Source organism: Apteryx mantelli, chromosome 4 (genome assembly GCF_036417845.1).
Source record: "Apteryx mantelli isolate bAptMan1 chromosome 4, bAptMan1.hap1, whole genome shotgun sequence".
NCBI lineage: Eukaryota > Metazoa > Chordata > Aves > Apterygiformes > Apterygidae > Apteryx > Apteryx mantelli.
The window spans coordinates 30,382,374-30,404,370 of NC_089981.1; the positions used below are offsets into that span (position 1 = coordinate 30,382,374).

Sequence of the window (21,997 nt, forward strand, 5' to 3'; positions counted from 1 at the left end):
TCCAGTTGTTCCATTCCACTTTCATAGAAGACAGCCTCAGCAAAACACAACCACACATCGCCATCACACAAATACTCCCTGAAGAGCCGCTGGATTTCCATCGACTTTGATAGTCAAGCAGATGATTTAAAAACAAAAAGAAACACCCAAATCCTCCCTTACCTTGTAACAAAATAACCCTCCTTACCTTTCATTACTCTGCTCTAGCTCACTATACATTCCATTTCTTTCACTACAACAGTACTGATGTACAGATTTGTGCCTCTGGGCAACTGGAAGGTAGTACCTTTGTTCAGGAAATTACCTAAGTTCAATACAAGGCACTTGTCTCCTCCATAGGTGGAACTGCAAGGATTCATCATTACTGTCAATTACAAAATCTGCAAAAACGTAGGCAGGATTTGTGAGCAGCAAAGTCTCAGGGTTAAAATACAGCCTGTGCTCTAGGCACTTCCACATACCCTTCAACCACACTCCCACCAGGTGTTTCTCCAGGGTTGCAGTTCACACACTGCTGCACCAGCTCTGGAGGCTGCCACAAGCTGCCATCTCACCCTGCTGCCACTGCAGGCCCCTGCATTCGGCGTCCTCAAAACGTCCCCTAGAAGTCTAGGGCTGGCAGCAGATTAATGCAAAAGAATTTGTTCAAAATACGGTGTTAATCTAAAGGTTTGCAGCAAGCAGAGAAAAGGATTAAAACAACAAAAGCCTACATATGTGGGTCTTAAGAAAAGCATATCAGTTGCCTTCAAAGCTTGACACAGGTCTGTGCCACAAGGCTTGTTTCAGGCTGTCTTCTGTTCTCAAAGAACAGCCTCATAACTAATCACCTGCCTTCCTCTGGACATCAAGCTGTTTGTTATTGGTTTTTAACTGTTTACAGTTTTTTGCAGATATGCTGAGAATGTTTCCCTGTGAATTTCTTTGTGCCTGTAAAACTTCCATCTTCCAATTAGTAGACCAGTTATTCCTTAGCTTTCTTGAACTTTTTCCCTAGAAGTGTCTTACCTCAGGCCATTATTTCATTTCCTGTTTGCTCCATCTGATAATCCCGTCGATTGATTACTCATAGTAAGACAAAACGTAAGACAAGCAAAACTGAAGTTGGTATCACATTATTACAACTAGTAAAATGTTTCCCAAGATCTTTGTAAGGAGAAGGAGTGAGATTTAGTCATGGCATATTTGGTACTTGTTCTAAAGGGGGAAAAAAGACAGCTAAAAGATGAAAACACAAATGGTAGTTGAGTGCTACATTGCCTAGGGTTCTCAAGAAATCTTCATAATGATATTAACTGTTAGAGAAAAATGTCCTAAATTTTTTCCCCACCTGCATTTCATGTGAACTAATTTGCTGCATGTTATTTTTTCGCTTTGATGTTCTAAGTCTCACTTTTTCTAGAGACAGAATTTGCTTAGATACCAAAAAACCCTCAGCATACTGCCATGAAAACAGAAGTTTCACTTCTGCTTCTACACTACTGCTATTCAGCCAACTCCAGAATAAAGGAGAAGCATCACCCTTTATTATTTGCCATACCCTTGCTCACTTTGGGGGGATGTAAGGAATTCTCCCTCTTCATGCAATCTCAGGTAGGAAATCAGCATAGAAAAGAAAAAGGAGAGTTCATGCCTAGAGTTGCAGGCTTCCCTAAAGCTTCATTATTGAACTAGGAACAAATGGTCCTTTTGCCCTTCTATTCCACTCATCTCCTTCTAGCCAAATTCTTTCAGCTGTAACTTGAAATTTCATGTCTTGTACAGACAGTCGCCTAACTACCACAGAATTCATCCTCTGCTAAGCTAGTACTCTCTAGTAAACACATGCACACCACGTGCAAGCACCGGAGACATAACAGTGGACATAGCAAAGAGGCAAAAGAGCAGATCTGGCTAAGAATGTGCAAAATCAGAAGTAAGGAGTGATTTATGAAAGGTTAGAGCTGAGATAATGCAAACTGAATCTAGTACATGCATCTAGCAGATACTTCTTCCCTGGTGTTAGAACTCATTTGACGAGATTTGGTTACCTTTGCTTACAGTGATTGAGTATGGGGGCAGGTGGGGAAAAATATCCCCTCTTAGTACTTAAGTTGCTTCAAGAGGGCAATGAATGAGGCCCAACCTAGCCAGAGAGAGGGGACTGAAAGCTCAGGACAATGTTCACTGGTACTGATCAGCCAGGCCATCAGCACCTAGCAAACTGAAAAGTTGCTGCTGTCCTTTCTAGAAGATTACTAACTGCATTTCCATGGTAGGCTTGCTGCAAAGCTGGAGTGATAACTTTGGTGGGATGGTCACATCACATATAGGCTTTGCTGCAGTGGCATCATACAGAACACATCCTAAACCTGCCAGGAGAGTAATGAAAGGCCCAGGTAATTCAGCCAACTTCAGTTTTTTCTCACAGTAGAAATATTCCGAACACCAACACAAGATAAAGTCTGTACAAAAAACTCAATGCCTTTGAGCACAAGGTGGGGTAAATGAGCTGTTTATCCAGACACAAATACATTGCTTAGTCCTCTTAATGATGTGGAGTTTCTCTCCGTGCAAATTTTGCTCTAAAAGGTCATGTCATGATACCCATTGCAACTGACGCTGAAATCCCACTGAACTTAAGTGCAATGAGATTTTGGCTCCAAGTTTAATATTAAAGTTTGAAAAGCTACCAGAGCTGACGAAGACTTCAGAGCTGAAGTGGGTTGCCAGCTGCAGTAAATTATTCATAGGAGCTGGCTTATCATGTAGCAGAAAGTTACAGTAAGATGTTCAACTTAACACAAGGTGATTATCTGAAAGATAAATTGCCAACTCCCCACTGAAAGTTCAAAGCAGTACACACCAATTTTCAAGCTGAAAGCCATTTGTAATCCTTATGGCAATGTTCCCAGATGAAGTCACACTGGAGACTGGTACATGACTGTGCATTTATAATGAACAAACTTAATGCTCACCAACAGCAGTGTTTATTTGCTACCCTGCTTTTGGCAATAATAACTAAGAGGGATAAGAAGCCTAATTCACCACTGCTTTATTCCATATTTGAACCATATTTTTCTCCAAATGAATCCGTGAAGTAATTTGTCATGAAACTGGAGTAATATATTAACATAAGTCTAAGGTCTCAGAGCAGATTTATATGTGAGTACAACTCCAGTTACAGAGCAATCTAGTGGATTACAATAAATCCAGATATAGTTAAGTCCATCTCTGTTGTTTAGCTATTTATGTTGTCCCTGACTTTTTATTTGAGCATTTCTTGTTACATAAGCACAACTGAATGAATGAACTTAGCTGCCCTGATGAGAAAATTCTCTCTGCTGAATCCAAGTTCATTGTGAATAATACAAACAAATAGATCACTAAGATCTAAATCAAGTGTTTTCCCATTTACTATTCCTACAGGAAAGCCTTCCTGTAGAAACCCTACTGTAAAAATCAACTAGTGACTGAGGAATAGCATCCACCAGAAAGTGCTGTTTGTATAAGACAGTAAATTCATGCAGAGCAGAATCACTCTATTTAGACATAACTAGCATGATACTATCAACATTAAGCTGTTGTGCAAAATTATGCATTGAAACATCTTGTTAGGTAGCTTTGTTACTCCTTTGTTACTGAAGGCATACAAAGAACATCCTTATTCGGCATGCTTAATTCTACTTACTATCTTAAATACAGAATGACCTTCACATTTTAAGTGCACAGTTGCATATACATACACACACATATATAAAAGCTGTCCTGGGTCACAGATATCCACAGGATTATTCTTAAAGATGTGCAGAGCCACACACACTTGACATGACATGACATGACGAGAGAGGCTGTGCTGCCCTGTAGCCCCAGTCAGTAGCATAGTTGCATGTTGTGCTGCCCTAAAAAAATACTGCTCAAGAAGCAAAAGCATAACAGCATGGTTGAGAATTAAAGTAAGTTGTAGAAAGACCGCCCCAAACCACAGATTGACCTTTAGAAGATGCCTTTAATTTTACTGAGGTAGATTTTCAGCTGGTGCAAACTGATAATACAACTTGGAAGTAAGTTCAACCATGTTTTACCGAAGTTGAGGATGTGTGAAACTTGTCCTCCTACTGATGAGCTGACAAACACCTACTAGTAAACAGCTAGTATAGCAAGTGTGGCAACAGCATAATTCAGGCTTAAATTATATAGCATGTAAGAAAGAAACTACTCGCTACTTCACTTTCCTCTTTAGATTTGTATCTATTGAATCAACCCACCAGAATACTGATTATCTGACCTACTTGCTCTTCTGTATGCTTAGGCACTAATTAACTTCAAAACTCTAAGCAACAATCAGTATTTGATTACAATAAAGACATGGTGCTCAGAAACTTTAAACAACAGACTGTGATGCTATAAATACAAGCTTAAAGCCACAAAAATGTTAACATTATTTTAATGGAAAAAAAGGCAGGAAGTCGGTGCCAGACTTCTTTCTAATAAAGACTCACGAACCTATATTGCAGTGTAATATGTAATTCTGCTGTTGTCTACTTTGGTATTCTACTTTGGTTTTATTTAAAACAAGCAAACGAAAACCTTCTCATTAAGTTCCACTTTTAAAATTGAATAGAACTGCCAATCATTGTTTTTGTATATGCTTTCAATACTTAACTTCTCTAGCTTTCCTAATTCTGGTAGCAACAGAATTAATGAGACCTAGATAAATTAAAATTTTATTTAATTCATAAAGTTTCTCCTCCTTTTGCTTTTCTCTCTTGTAGAAGATCTTTTAGAACTTATTTCAGGAAAAAAACAACAACCCAACAACAACAACAAAATGGCAATCACAAAAAGTTCAGATCCACACCAACATATTGATTGTCATTTTTTCAAAAATTACGGTGTCCTACGGCTCCCTGGATTTTGTCCTATCTGAATTTTTCTTTTCCATCTCCCATTAATCCCTCAGTGCATCCACTCAGGATCTCCTTTACCTTTTGCAGTTTTCTTTCCAGGTTCCTACAGAATCCCATTCCTTATCCTGTTTTCTCCTCCAAGAACACATACTCATCTACAAACATAAATTCAACCACCATCGCATATGAGGGATCCATCCTCTACACTAGAGTTGACTCATTCTGGCCAAACTAAAATGCAGGCTAGTTCATTGCCATCTGTTTATAAGCGTTTGGTAGCTCAGCATCAGCAGGATTAGAAAGGGGTTGTTAAGTCTTCACAACTATACCCAAGCGCTTCAAATGGTTATGGGCAGAATCATATACATGTAATCATACATTTTTGTTACTCATGTCATATTCAACTTGTACCTCTTCCAAAGACATCAAATTCTGCCAGAAAGGTTTTTTTGAAGGTGTGTTAAAATAAATTCTTTTATTTCTACTATTATTATGGCTTTTTAACCTGAATTTGAAAAAATTTAGTGTCTGCAACTGGTAAGTAGAGTCAGGCAAATGACAAGCAAGTGCCACAACTGCTTCATCAAGAGATATCTAACAAACATCTTGGTTTTTTTTAGCCAGTCCTGTCTTGTTTAATCCTGCATGGTACTGAGTGGTGACTGTGGATACAGAGGTCCTTTAAATACTCTTGGCTTCCAGAAGTGCTGTGAACATTCAGCATTTTGTGAAGGGGACCAAGTAAACTAGAGTGCTATTGACAATGATAATTAGTGTCAATAATTACATGTACAACTTAGAGAGCACTTTCCAGTTGATAGACTCCTTAAAGATATTACTTAATTAACCCCTATGCTCATTGGCTCTTGTGGTTCTACTGAAAGCAGTCACAAATCTGTTCTTACTTTCAGATGAGCCAGATCTCACCCATTCATCTTAGGATATTGTATGTATTTGGTTTAAGGTTTCCAGGGGTGTCAGGTTGACACCACTATACGCAAACACAAGATAAAACATCTAAAAATTATTTATTTTGGTGCTGAAGACAATAAAATATGATAGTAACTGACCTTCTTTTAGAAATTTTTGCAATATACTGACTAAAGGGTCCACATGAAAGAGAGGCATTATCTACAGAAAAGAAAGAAAAGGAGCACATTTCAACATAAGTTGATTGGTGAAAGTATGATACCTTTTTTTATTATTATTTGTTTTAGGCTACCAGCAAGGTCATATTTATTTCCCCCCCCCAAAAAAAAAAAACAAAAAACACCCAAGGGTTCATCAATCAAATTTAAATTTATAAAGTGACCCTCTTGCAAGCATATTTGGGAGCAGCACAAATAGAAATGCAAAACCAACTCATAATGTAAAGCTTGTAAGACTTCAGTAAACCTAGTCGGTTTAAAATCGGCTTCTAACATGCAAAGGAATAAATCCCACAGCAAGAAGGGGGCTTGATTTATTCACAGCAACCCTAAGATAAGACTGAAGTAACTTCACTGAAATCAGATGAATATTCAAGATCCAAATGAGTCTTTCCCCCTCTCCTTCACATGTGCAAAAATCTGTAGATGATATATAAGAAGCAGGAATGCATTGACCTAAATGAAAACATATGCCAATTTTATTCTTCAGGGTCTGCAGCCAGAACAGAAACAGAAGGCCAAAGTGAAGCTGGAACCTGCAGATCCTGTAAGACTCAGAGAATGTATGATGGTGAAAGGTGCTTCACACAGAGATTTTCAAAATCACCCCAGGTTTTACTGGACATGAAGTACCTGTCATTTCATTTAGTTTAGATTAGCCCAGTAACTGAAGCCAAGGGCACCTCTATAAAGAAGCCAGTTAGAGAGTAAGTCACAAAGGATTGACATGCACCACAATTAATGCGCAAATTAAAGTTGGAGTCACAGCCTAGGACATTCAGCAGTCTATCATGATTCTGTGGCTAGACTGACAAAAGGGAAGCTGCCACGCTAACAGTTTCTCCTAGCTCTGTTGGCAGCATTTCCTTCAGCAGCAGTTTCAACCTCCTATTAACGCTCTCGCTATGCTTGGCATTAAACCGTTACACTGTAAGAGGGTCTTGTTAAGGGTGTTTTTAAACCTCCAAATTAGTTAAGAAAGCAATATGGCAACCCATGGGATGAGCAGCACGAGATATTTGAAGCACTATCACTGTTCTCATACCTTGGCTAGTTAGCAAAATCTCATGAGTGCAGCAGAAGACTTCAAAATTAACACCAAAACTAGGAAAAGACCTTTCCTTTGCTTAAACACAAAAGTGCTAGAGAGAAACTTACCACAGATGCATAGTGTCTGGATACACAGTTTTGTTTTTCTTCAGGTTTAGTCTCTTGCGTGGTGGCTTCAGGAACTGTAGTACTGCTGAGACTGTGACACTCTACCATCAGGGAAACTCTGTCTTGAAGGTTTATTACTTTCAGGTATATTGTGCATTTCCGTATACAGAACATTTAGTACTGCATTTTCAGTGGTAAGCACTTCTCTTACCAGGCGCTATCACTTGCACTAATCACTGGATATTCTATAGTCTTTTACCAGGTTAGAACTAGTCATTTTTCACAGTAAAACCATGGCTCCATTTATGTTAGCAAGGTTTTGCCCAGGTTTTCTTGCAGAAATAATCTATTCTTGTCATATATAGTCTACAACTACAGAACCTTGTAGGCAAAGACTATATATTGCCTGCTTTCATGTTCAATACCATTATGTTTAATAAATGCACTATAGCAAATGAAATCATAACCAATTTTGGCAACCTTACTTCTAATATTTTAAAGAAAGAGTGGCCCTTTCCCGCACACAATATGAATAAAATTTCAGACATCTGATGACTGTGCTGTGATTTCCTTTTCTTTAAATGACTTCTGTGACTTAACAACCAACTTTACAACAGCATATTAATGGAGGAGAAGTTAGTTTGGATGTTAATATGCATGATAATGAAAGAGCAGAGAGCACCTGTACCATTTTCATTGGTCAATTCTGTCACTGACAGTTGAGCTTTTTTTTTTTTTTTTTTTAATAAAAGGTCAAAGTTTCATTTACATTTCACATTAAGTTTTTCCTTAGTTGCTTCAATAGATGAGGGCCTCTGACATGGCTATTCAGTGGATAGGGATGAGAGGAGCAAATTGGACTTTGCAGCTTTCAATCCCTTGGAGAACAAAGGAAAGTTACTCACCCTGGCACATGCTGTAATATTTACTCTCCTAAAACAAGTTAAGCCCATGAAGCTGAAGAAAGTGATTTCTGATGTTTTAAACGGATAGCATCAAAATGAAAGCAAATCCTCAAAAATACTAGCCTACAAAAAGTAAAAACATTATTCCTTAGCTGTAGAGGATGTATTTCAAGGAACACTGTCTATCATTTCAACTGATTTGTTAATCTTTACTATCAGCCTCTAATACCATTAGAAACTGACAGAGGCTCATAAAATTTTATCAGACCCAGCTGTATCCTAAAAAGTTAAGTTCTTTGCTTCAATAGGCAAGTGGAGAATTATATGTAGCTAACAGATACATTTGTTTTTTGAGCAAGTGGTACTTTGCCTGCCTACCGAAGTAGTGGCTCCACTGTTTGTAGGGTGACTGGAAATGACACTCAGAGAGAAAGAAGTCAGCATCTAGAATTTAAATGAAGAGTCTGCATACTAAGACCTCATGCAAAAACTGTAGCATTGATCCTGTCTCTGTTCATGAATAAATTGCCAAGATCACAAAGCTCAGCAAAGAAAAACAAAATGTGCCTCAGGCTGCAATACCAAGTGTGTTCACGCCCTGAACATTCCTTCTTTCTTCTGTTCCTCTTGTCCCAAGAAAATGGCAAAGAAAAGCATCACCTGACAGATGTTCATCGTTTTATGTACTTCTAAGGTTAATACCATTTTTTAAAGAAAGGATGGATGTGAAGGAGACAAGATACCAGATATAACCATACATACTGATTTCTTACCATGAATGCTTAACAGACATTAAAAAGACTTTCTAGACTGGAAATAAGCAAGGCTGTTTAAGGAGCAGAAGATCACTTTCATGTCAAACAACGTTAATGCCAGTTCAACTGTCCTAGCTCTGTGGAAAGCCTTCCTCTGTTTTGCCTAGTGAGCTTCATTCCTCCTACAACTAGGAACACTGCCTACTTCATATTGTGCCCATTGCACAAGTCACGCTGTAAAACTTGGCAAAAAATGAAACAGCAAAAACTATGATAATATGGAAAGGCACATTGCTTAACTGTGCAAACGCTGTGATACATTTCCCACTGCTTTCATTCATTATGGTTTGATTTCTGGGGCTTTCAGTCATACTCCGAAGGCTCACATATGAACTTGGACCTTACAGGTCTCCATATGCCACATAGAAGAGACTCAGGTTTTGAGTAATAGCTTATCAGGTGAATAAAGCAGCAAAGTAAAACCAAAAACTCCAGAAACTGATTGTTTAAATGACCTTCAAGTACAACAGGCAAACTTCTAGGGAACAGCTCAAATAGCTGTGCTAAGCTTCAGGCTGCTAAGGTATCATTAGGCTCTGAGGATAAGCCTTCATGACAAAAGGCAGATTATGTCACAGACTTTCCCCTACATTTTCTCCCTGTCTTTGGGGCCTTCATTTTATTATCTGAAGTAGATTATCCTACAAAGGTATCTGCAGGACAGACATAAAGAAAAAAACTTCCATCTTGCTGTTTAGAATGAATACGAAAACTAGGCACATCAGTCAGTCATAACCAAAAGTCACTGAATATTTGCAGGATAAATAATACAGTTTTTTCACCACTCTCACAAGTAAATTCATTTTACATTGTTTTCATTGTTCTAAAACAGCAACAATTATTACTTCTAGCAGCTTCCTAATTTGCATATGAATAACATCATAAGAAAGATTATTACAGTTATCTTCTATGTAGTGATTTGTATGCTTTTGTAAAGCTGATTCTCCCAAAAGCTAGAATATATGTCACTGCATGGGCACTCCAGGACCAGACTTTCCCTAGGGGCATATGGGTGGCAGGAGCATTCCTAGGAGAAATAGCGGTTTGGGAATTATTTGTTCCCTCCCTGCTTCCCCCCCTCCTCCCTGGGGGCGGTTGCCTGTGCCCAGGCCAGAAGGGCATGCCGTGCTTAGACACTGCCAAGGGGAGACGTGCTGCCATGGGCCTGACCCACTCTGAACCATCAGGAAGTGGGGGGTAACCCCGCCTCGGTCCTAGACAACCAGCCCCAAGGCCCAGGGAGCTGCACAGATGCCTATCAAGGAGACAGTTCTATATTCATGTCCTCTCCTTTCCACAAGGAAAGGTTTGAGACCAGACAGCTAGTGTAATTCATTGAACCAGCAGCCATGTCCTTAGTTTCTGGGGCACCCCAGTGTAGTAGGTGACTGCAGATCTTGGGGTCTGCAGAGGCTCCTACTGTGGATTTTGGAAACCTTGCCCTTCTGTGGCAGAAGCATGCTGGCCCCGTTGTGTCTCAAGGCTCCTGGATTTCTCAGCAAAAGGGAGAATTCTCCTATACAGAACCTCCCACTTACAGTGAAGTTACTACATGGGAAAAACAATTTCATCAGGTGGGGTTCTCTATTGTACATATTATGTTAGACTGTCTCATTACATAAGTAGCTCATGAATTAAGCAGAGCAAAAAGACAAAAGAGCATTTGCAGAGCTAAATTAACTTTGAACCACATTAATTATATTTAGCTTTTTCCCCAAACACAGCCAGATTGGAATAAAATTTCAGATTTTCAGTCACCAAGCTGCTTGTTCAGATCCACCCTTGGTATGCATCTGGAGGACAGAACTACATTTTCCTTTCCATTTTGAATTAAAAACTTATTTTCCTTCTGTGTACTCCTTTTGGACAACACTGTTGTCATTCTCATAAGCAGAATCACAAGGGAGCAATCTGTCAGAGACACTCAGGTACCACTCACTGTGACTTAGGCTTGTCAAACTCACAGTAGAAAGGAAACCTGAAGAATTAAAAAACACACTACTGAACTTCTGGGGAATTCCAGATAAAATCTCAGGGTCTGCATCAAGCCAACAGAGCCCTTACTTCGTGAACTAAACTGCATCAGCCCTAAAAGCAGGTGCCAGAAGATGTAACTGCTGCAACATTCAAAGTACAACTTGGGAAACCAATGAGGAATGCTCAGGTGATAGGCTACATCTTAGCTGTACATGAGACACACTGAATCAGACTAACGTATCTGATCCTGATAAGGCATTGAGTACAATCTGACCCATTAATAACCTGGATGTAGAGATTTTATTATAATTTTATGCTTGTAGTCATTGAGGGAAAGAAAAATGTTTTGAAGACAGTGCAGAAAAACAATCTGAATCTGTGCAGACCTGTCTGTTTTCACATCAAAGGGATGTGGAATCCAAGTCAAATCCTTGGTCTTAGCAAGTACAGGAAAACAGAATTATTTCAGTGCCATTCTGTCTTTACCCTTAGTGGGGAATCTTCACCTGCTGGCTTTACATCTGCTTTGCACTGCCAGAACAGGGAAATGAAAGTATCTTGAGAAGTAGTCTCCTGTCTGCAACTGCAAGCTGTTGGAGAGCAACAAAGTTGAAGGGAGGGGAAGGATCATAAGAAATAATGTTTGCTTGATTAAAAAAAAGTGCATATTGTGTATTTTTAGAACAGAAGCTTGAAGAGTGCCAAGGAAGTCAAAGAGAAACAAAGATCCAATCTGCTGCTGTTCTTACAGGATATTTTTGCCTCTTACAGTATTATCCTCTCAGGTAGTATTTCTCAGATTAACATATCCCTTCACATGATTTATAATGCAGTTATGAATGGCATCTGCAGTGGACAAATTTAGCTTTATTTGAAAACAGGCCATACAGGATATTAAAAATCTATTTGGAAGCCAGAAATGGGCATTCTGCAGCAAACAGTTAAGTATTCAGCATGGCTCTCACTGGAAGTAGGTAATTAGCTACTTCAGAGTACTAGCCGGGTACATCACACATCTGGCAGAGTAACATTTGCCTCACTTGACAATTCTTACTTAAATATGCCTTGAGTACTCAGTAAGGTCCCAATTCTCACAATCCATCCTTATGCAAACACTTACATTTACTCCCGTGAATTATACTGAATTAAAAAAATGTAAGCTGGGAAAAAGTAACCTGACTGCTTCAAAAATTCCTAAAATTCATAGTTACTGATGGGACAGAGTGTAAATCTGATGAGATGTGTAAATCACACCAATGCAACGGTATGCGATAATTTCTGTTTCAACAATGGGAATCTTCAGCACAGTAAGAGCAACAAAGCTTCAGTGTTCACAATCAGCACAGTTCCCTCCCTGCTAAACAGATACAAGGTTAATATTGTAGTAACATCTGAATGACTTAAATGCATTCATCAGCTTTTCCACTTGATTACTATAAGCCTTTATGGACAGGCAACTGAGCAGACAGGTTTGACATGACAGTCGCAAACACACACAAAAAAAGGAAGGCATGTCATTTAAAACATTTTAAAGCCACAAGGTAAAGAAAACGCATACCATTGTTCTGGTTACTATAACAATTAGTGTTTTTTCTTTATATTCTAAATTCAAGCAAAATTCAAAGTAATACTCACTGTGATTGCCACTTAGTTGACGTGTTAGTAGATTTAAGAGTCAAAGAGGACCATTAGGTTTTGTAGTCTGATCTTCCATTTGCCACAGGTCATATATTTCCACCTGCTTACCTCTAAATCCAGTAACTTGTATTTCATTAAATTACAGCTTCCAGAATGACTTTGATGACTTCAACAGTTTCACTCACTGCTTCTTATGATAGTGTAAGCCAATGGCTAATCATCTAGTTTGTTATGAATATGCACGTTATTCCTGATTTGTATCCAACTGCCTTTAGTATCTAGCCATTAGTTCCTGGAACAATGCCTAATTAAGGAAGTGTCCAGTACCCCATATTTTCTTTCTGGGAAAGTACTTCTACTTGGTATATACAACCAGGTTTAGACTGAAGTCAGCACTTGCTAAGTGCTATTTTGATTGCTGACTTTAAATAAATTATCTGACAAACACAGCTCTTTTCTTGGTGTACAAATCAATGCTGATTTTTTTCAGAACTAGTAATAAATACTCAGTGAAGAATTTATATGCAGAAATAAATTTTTATATTCTTTCTGCTCCCTGATTAGGCAAATAATGGTTGATGATTAAGAAAAAAAAACTCTTGTTCACAGGAAAACACTATGAAAACAAACATTCCATAAACATTGTGTTAATAGAAACTGCTCTGCAAATGGTGAATAACACTAGAGAGAAACTAGGTGAAACTGAATAGCTGATCAGAATTCAAATGAATGCTGTGAAATTAATATGGCTCATGTAATTACATGGAAAGTTATATGTGCTTTCATGGGGACTGAGTTTGGTCCATGAATTCTAAATGAGCCAGTGAATGACTTCAATTAATAGAATGACATAATAAAACTATGAATAAAACCAAAGAAATTATTAGAGTGGGTCTTCCATCTGCTGTATTAACTACCTTCTCTATCAGTTAATCAGATACCTTGAAGAATTGAGAAACAAAACCTGACCTTTGGAACTTTAGTTCTGATGTAGTAACAAATGAAATAATGTAACATCAATCAAGAGAATATTTAAATTGACAACAACCTACAGTTACTGCAACATTAATTGCCAAGTGCTGCCCACGTGTTCCAATAACTATGTTGGCTTTATGCTGAATTTATATTGTAAGCGACAATTGGGTTTTAAAAACTGCAGACTGAAATGCCAATTTGCAATGAGAAGAGACACCTTTAAAATATGAATAACTCTAGTAATTGCTATATAATATGCAGACCTACAACTGTGATCTATTTCAAATTAATGCACTTACCAAATGTGAAATGCTCAGATAGTATTAGGTTATAGGACACTGCAGGTACTCAACACGGCTGTTTTACTTCTTCAAATGCATTTAAATAAAAACATTTTCAATTTAGAAAAGGATAGTCTTGTCCTTTGTGTTTTATTCTACTAAATATTTTTGAGATGAAAATCAACTGAATTATGTAAATTTTTAGACCTATTCCACCTTGCAGAAAAGAATGTTAATAGAAAATGGGAAATTAATTACTCTGCTCTTTTTATTTTTAAAAAATAATTCAGCTCAGCACTGAAATAGTATCCTGAATATCAGTGTACTGTAGGTCTGCAGCCTCAGGATAGTGACTTAGTGCACTTTTATTAAAGGAAGAAGGACACTTGTGAAGTACCACTGAAATGATTATGCTATAACCGAATAAGATGGAACACTCTTTTAACTAGTCAGCTTTATCTACAGTAGCTCGCTCCCTACCTGAAGATAAAATTCTACCTCCTCAGCAGTCGCATCATGCGCAAGGCCAGAGACAGCTGACGTTTCTGGCCATCAAAAGTGCACGTCCAGGTGGAGGAAAGCCAGTTCCACCGTGGGGAAAAGCGAGCGCACCTGCGCCCTGCTCACAAGCTCCCAGCGCTGGCTGCAAGTCCCCCCCTGCTGCGTCCCAAGGCCTGTGTCCCTCTAAGAGATCACGGGGTGTTATGTTTACAACCTGGTTGGCAACACAGCTGATGGCCTGAAGACCATGAATACCACTTCACTGATGCTGAGCTACGAGGCATAAGTCATTTCTGAAGGTTTCTGGTTCCTCTGTGGCCGTCCTTCATCACTCTCAGCAGGTCTAGTACCCGCAGTGAGGACTACTACTTGCTGCTCCGTACAAGCGTGTGTTTGCCAAGTGCTTTAGTGAGATCCCTGCGCCAGCTTTAGGCTCCCACACCAGGATTATCAGCCAACTGTGGCAAGTCTGCAGCAGTTTCAAAAACACAACAGCCAGTATATTTGGGGGGTGTTAGCTCCAAGCCTTTTGATACCAGCTCACTGGGTTTATGCAGTAGGCCACTGTAAATCTACAAACTTGAACCCAACTGAGTATGAAAGGAAATGTTACTTCAATCAGCTTACTGTTCAACATGAAAAGCACAGAATAAGAATCCAAAACCCAGTGCCAGATTTATCATCTAAGAGCTCAGCAATATTTTCCCTTAAGTTTTCAAATGTTTTGAAGTTTTAATTTGTTGAAATTCTTTTGTCCCAAACAATCTGTACAATAAACCACATACTATAACACAAGAAAAAAATCACCTGAAAACCTATGTGGATTTTTATTTCTCAGGTGAGAACAGTTTTGAGCTAACATTCAGGCCAACAACTCTAATCTCTTCTAAATTAAAAGACTACGTGAGAAACTTGAAATGCTCTGATAATTTTAAATTTTTAGGCATTGCACATGCTCACAACAGCTTGTTTGATTTTATTACATTTTCAGTACAGCTATTTTACTGTAGTTATTCTGGGCAAGCTACCTTAAAAACAGAGGAGGAAAGTTCTCAGAGCACATGACCATCACAAGTACGGTAACCATGATTTGAGTCTTTAAAATTAAAAAATGTGAGTAGAAGACATTACTTTTAATTTTATTCTATATAAACATAGTCTGAAAACCAGCTTCTCTGCTATTCTGCTTAACCTCTTTTCCTGCATCAGCTTCACCTATTTAACAAAATGCTGAATAAATTGTTCCCAGTCAAACCATAGAGACAGCAAATGTATGTCTCTCTCCTTCTATACCATTAACAGACATATCAACAGTGGATAAGATAACAAAGAAAGGTGCTAATGATGCTGAAGTAGGAGTCAGTCATACAGAAATGCAACAGAATTCAAGATAAAGTGGGCTGGGAAGTAAGTACAGAAATTAAAACGGTGCAGAAAACATGCAAGATAAAACACGATACACAGAACACCAAATGGAAATACCTTATCAGGGAATAAGAAAAAAAAATTCTGGAAGGAATGTTCTGTAATGCACAGCAACATCAACTAACCAATGCTACTGGAAAAAAAAAAACTGAAAAAAACAGATCTGTGAGCTATGCACTACCTCTTAGGTAGTTAGGAGAACAACAGAGGTATTAATTTATTCAACCTATTGCTTCCATGCACTGGCATTCTCTGTTGTCCCCTGGGCACTTCTTGGCACTCCAGAAATTTGCTTACTACTCCTTTGTGCTGACATGGTGCATTATTCTTTTCTGCAGTAGCGTGATGAAAGCTAAGACCAGGTAAATCCCATTAGAATTTTTGCCAGTTGAAGTTTCTGTTACCTCTATGAAAATTTTGCGCTATGAGGCAAAAGCTTTCTAACTGAATACCTTTCAATCATACGATATCATTTTCTGAGTACCCTCCCAGTGTTATGTCTGATCAGCATTTGCAATCTTTCATTAAAGGTCAACATACACTTCTGTATTTTTCCAACTCCTCTTGTAATACCTGTAAATTTGCACCAGTACCTCTACTGTAAAACATCAAATAGTACAGCTCTCTTAATAGAACCCTTATCTTTTCTCCGAGATGTGCGTTTCCCTTTCATTTAGAGGAAAGAATGATTCAACCAATAGGACGTTACTGGACAACTGCTTTTATTCCTGTTAGATTTTTTTTGGTTTTGTTTTTTATTTGCTTTTTCAAAAACACATTATCTGTGACACAGACTGAGTTACCTTTGACTCTTCTGTTGCATCCACCTGTGTAAAATGGGCAGTCATTTCTCAGTCAGTAAAATGCTTATTGATTCCTCTGATTACCTCTAATATTCATAATAGAGCTTTGCTGTCTTAGAGGCTTCTTGGCTCTAAGTTTTCACGCTATTCAAGTTCTTAATGTTCTTCCTTCTGGTCCTAAATATTGATATCACTCAAAAAACCTGAACTACTCTTTGAATTCTTACTTTTTAACTTTACCTCAGTTCCTGGAACCTAAATGTCAAGATTACTACTTTAGCCAGATAACTAATTTCAGCTTATAGCCTATGGTAGAATTTTCCTTTTTTGTTATTCACAATCACCTTTAGCAGTGATCCTGTACAATAGGAAAGGATATAAATTTCAAAAGCATCTAATAAACTTTGTGCATCTTTTAATTCCAGTCCATCCTGTCTAAACAAGGAAAATAATTTCTTCAACAGAAAACCATTTCTCCAAGAGTACATAAATGTTATACTTCCCCAAATGTGAAAATCAGTGTTACTCTAAGAAAAAAATTAGTGCTTTTCAGCTATTTCATTTCATTATGGTTGGAGTTTCAGTTCAAAGCGATCAGTTCTCTCAACTGTGAGAGGCATGCACAAAGTTATACACTAAGTAGTTTCAAACACAAAATTAAATAAGCACTAGTGTCTATTCAGTTATTTCCAAAATGATGGGTTTGGAAGATATTTCTTCTGACCGAGAATAATGCAGTTTTACAGCTTTTTTTTTTTTTAAATCAGTGAAGTGGAACAGACAAAATGACCTATTCTCTTCCCAGGTCTGAAACCTGGAGAAGGATCTCTTGTGCTCATTCTTTTGAATTAAAGTGTCTTTTACCGTGTGAATGGAGAATGCCAGTCCTTACTTTTGATACATTTGTAAAATGTGGAGATGGATTAGTCCTTGGTCCTACTATGGTAGAGATCTACAGTCAGTTGAAAAACACAGTCAACAACTCCCTGCACCACTCTCTATGCTCAGGCAATGGATAGAGTTATCAGAGCCATACATATAGTTAAGAAGCTACAACAGCAACACTGACCCTTCACCTGGAAATGGATAACTCTCATCAGTTTAAGAGAATCTCACCTAGCTGGTAATAAATACTGGATCTTAAGTGAGATAAGTAATATGGAAGACTGGTTAACTGGTCATATTATCTGTATCTAGAGGAAGCCTCTTAAATCCAGTCATAGCAAGTACGGATATTATTTACTCATGGCAAATGGTGATACACAAAAACTGCTCCAGAACTAGAAACCGGATTACCAGACAGCTTATCTCTTGGAAAATTTGTACTGAAGTAAATAATAAGAATTTTGCCTGAATCAAGCTTAAAAAAATCAAAAATAATATACAACATGAAATTATATATTACAGTCCTCATCCACATGTTCTCAGATAGAAAATGTTATATTTAAATATATACATGGCAAAACTGGTTTGCCTAGAGTAGTGTACTGCTTGTGCTAGGCCAAATAAAGACTAGTTGGTTTTGGAAACCCTTAAAATGTCTGTGTAGTTCTCTGATGCACCTATCACATATTCTAAAAAGGGTGCAGCTTTGAAAAAGTCTGTTTTCTGTGCTATATTTAGCTTCTCTGGTGTACATAAGAGAAATTATGAAACTATCTTGAAAGGAATTTCAGAAAACTAACACCAGATTTTGCTTCCATTGCAAACAAGGTCACAGAGTTTATATTAACTTTTCTATGATCAAAATCAGAATTTATGCCCTGAAAGAAATTAAACAGTGATATAAATAGCCTCAATAAAACATTCAGCAGTAGTATCTTATTATAAGACATTAATTGCCATAACAAACGGGCACTTTAAAGAATGTGTTTAAAATAAAACAAAAATTATAATTCATTAATGCACGTGTCATTCTTGCTAGGCAGTTTCACTAACACCGTGAGTAACTTTGTCTTCCATTACTTGCACCTTTGCTGAACTGAGCTAACAAACCTGGATTAAAAAATAGCAATTCTAGTTCCAGAAACATTTACTTGTGGGCATACCCTTGCTCACAGAGAGCACGTTGTGCATAAAGTTAGTAGTAGGAGCAGGACTTATGTCACTCCACAGCACTTAGTGAAAAAGGGAAACAGCCTAACTTTGCGCTCTGTCAGACCCAGTCTTTGGCAGTCCCGCTGCTGTGTGCAGGGACGTCTGATCTGCAGTGTCTGCAGGCAGCTGCGCTACCAGCCGTACTGGGCTTGGGGCGGCCCCCAGCACAGTCTGAGTTGCGGGCTGAAGCCAGGTACTAACGTCAGCTCTGCGAGAATCGGGCTGCCCTGCTGAGCTGCCACTCTCCTGATGCAGCTACTTTGCTTGGTACGAACAATGAAATACTCACTTTGCCTGTACAGAGAGAGGCAAGACCTACTTTCTTTACTGCACAGTGTAACTTTTCACTGCAAAGTATCTGGACCAAGAATCAGTTGGTTGTTTTGTACAATTCAGTTTCTGTAAAACAGTCCATACAAGTGTCTGTATATAATCTGCACACATATAATAATTATCATAAATGAGATACTTGCTAGCTTCAAACCAATGTGTTAGCAGGTCCTTAAAAAGAAAGGGTACTACACAGAGAAGATGTGAGATCAAACTGTCTCATACACAGATGTTGAATATATATAACATTTACCTGGAAAACAAACATGAATATCAACCCTCAGTCTGCATGTGATGGACAGCAGTTAAAGCAGCTGCTGTGCTTCATTTTAGTTTTTAAAAAAGATTCTCTTAAAATGTTTATTGTAGACATCTCATCTTCAGGGCTGTGATGTTTCAAGTTTGAAGGGTCAATTATTAAACCAGACCAGCAGGTTTGGTTCTGTTCTTCATTATTCCCTGACAGCCAGCGACATGCGCTAGCGGCAGTGGCAGCGGCTGTAGCAGCTGTCTTCTGTTTGACAGTTTTCTTGCACACAGCCTTGGTTTGCAATGCTTACGTGTTTACACTTAGCACACATTTAGGAACACAGTCCTACTTCTAAGTAACAAAAGACCTCTTGTTTTCTGACATATATGTATTTCATAATTGTTTTTTAAGAATGCTGTGTTTTGGGACTAGAATAATTATTATTTCACTGTAAGATTAATTTTCAGCTGTATGAGAAAAAGAGTATGTATTCATCCATGAGCCAGCTAGGGATTGAGTCATCATAGCTATATGCTGTTCTTAAACTTCAGACATTCCCTTATCTAAAACATTTCATGACAGCAGTATTGTGGTGCTCTGGAGGCAGCAGAATCAAGACTGACAGGGAAGAGGAGTTGCAGTGTTCAGCATTTCCATGATTTTTTTTTTTAAGCAAACTGAAAGGTATCATGCAAAGTCTGAAGTGTCGTAAAAGATGTAATCACCATTTATCTGCTAATTCCTCCTTGTAATGTGGTGTATTATGCTACTTGGTCACATTACTGCACATACACAGAAAGCCAGTCCCAAGAGGGTTATTGTTTCTGCTTCCAAATTCTCTTAACACTCATTCTGACAAAGTGCATTGTTATATTCCCAACTTTTCTGGCATAGACAATTGTCCAATACAGTGTGAATTTCATTAGGCACGGGAATCTGAAGAAAATGTTTAATATTGGAACAGCCTTATTAAAAGTAAGGCTCTGTTAAAACTCTACATTTCGATATTTCCATGTTCATAATATCTCAGTTATCTAAGATCACATTAGTGTTGTTTTAGCATTATCTATATCATTCATTGAAAATAAATTATTATTATTTACTTTTCTTTTTGTTGGCAAATTATTGCCAAGAGATTTTAATTTTCTTCAAGTCCACAAACTCTGCATAATTATTTAATGAACATCTATGAACTGTTCCCTCTTCTGGGGTTGTTTACAAATTGGACTAACAAACTATATGGTGGTTTTGGCATGTGATCAATCCTGTACAATCCTGAAATTATACTTTTCTACTGAAATATAAATGCCTTTAGTGGTAACCATTTTAACTCATACATAAATATTCTCATTTACAAATTAACAAATATCTGTGTATGAAGACCCACCATGCCTAAGAAATTACACTGAAGAAAAAATAGTTTTTATGAATATACTTGAATAACATTTAAAAAAGGCACATTCATGATTAATACAAAGAGTTTTTTGAAGTTCATGAGAATTCTTGTAACCTCTGTTTGCAGTATTTCAGACTGTGCTCAGACTACAACATTCAGCTTTTAGGTGAGAGCCTCACACAGTGTAAACTGGCATAGCTCTACTTGCTGGCACAGCTTCCCTTCGTCACCTTCAGTGGAAATAGGATAATTCGCACCAGATAGGGATGCAGTCATTTGCTTCTGAGTGTCAGTTCTGCAAACTCTTGCAATAATATGAAAGGATATGAAGCTATGTTGCTTCTCACCTGCACTTCTCTAGTAATCTCCCAATGCAGTCTTCTGACACTGGTCCTCAACTTAAAATTCCTCAGAATCTAACTGTTTATATTGACCTTCACATCCCTGGATAAGCTTCCTGGTTTAACTGCTTATAAATTGAAGTATGCATGAGCCAGAAGCTATTGAACAAGGGAACGCACAGAACTGCTCATTTTTTCCCTCAATCACAAGCACTTTTCAAGGTAAATCTGTATTTAAAATAACACTTCATTAACTGATGGTACTTGCTTATTACACACTAGTTATAAAGCTTCTAATAATGCAGTGTTCCATTCCCAGGAAAGAATCTTCCAAATTATCACTCAGGAGTAGACTTAATGCAAGTGACACACTGTCGTCAGTCTGCCTTCAAGATCACAGGCCTGGTCAAACAGCATCTTAGACAACACCCAGCGTTCAGCCTTGGGAGGGTCCCAGCACCAGGAGGAGAACTCGGTCAGGTCTGGGACAAGTGCTTACTGCAACTACAACCAAACATCATCTTCCATGCAAAACTGGGGCACTGCTGGACCTCTTTTTAAGGCTGAAACCTGTATGAGTGAACTGTAGCTTGGCTTCAACAATTGGCTTTAGGAGTTGATTTCAATGGTAATAGAACTAAACCAGTATCTTTACCCTTTTATGCACGAACCACTCAAAAAAGCCAAAAACCTATGACCTCACGGGAACCTTATGTTATGAACTGTTTTGCCCTGATTTTTCTTCTGTCTCCTCTTCCTTTCTGTTCCCTTTCTCTCCTCTTGCTTTCTCCGTTATTGCCAGTCCACCTCATCTCCCAATTTTCTGCTTCCTCAGGGCAGGGGGTGCTCCCCCAGCTGTCTCCAGTGTGCTTTCCTTGGCCAAGAAGGACTAAGGGCTGCTGTGCTTTGCCTCTGAACTGTTCTCATGCAAATAAAGCAACGTAACTTCTACCACCACTGAACAGTACAGTAGGAAACCATTTTAACTATTATTAACTATTTTACTATGCTGCATTTACCAACTATGTTAGCTATTTTAACAGTTGTAGAAGTCAATTGTCCAGCTGT

The 21,997-nt window shown here is 38.2% G+C and overlaps 1 protein-coding gene across 10 annotated transcripts in view; it reads right to left on the reverse strand.

Annotated features, from left to right (window-relative positions):
* GALNT18 (polypeptide N-acetylgalactosaminyltransferase 18) overlaps window positions 1-21,997 on the reverse strand; it is a 251,104-nt gene that overhangs the window by 24,623 nt on the left and 204,484 nt on the right. The gene's annotated exons all lie outside the window — the stretch shown is intronic.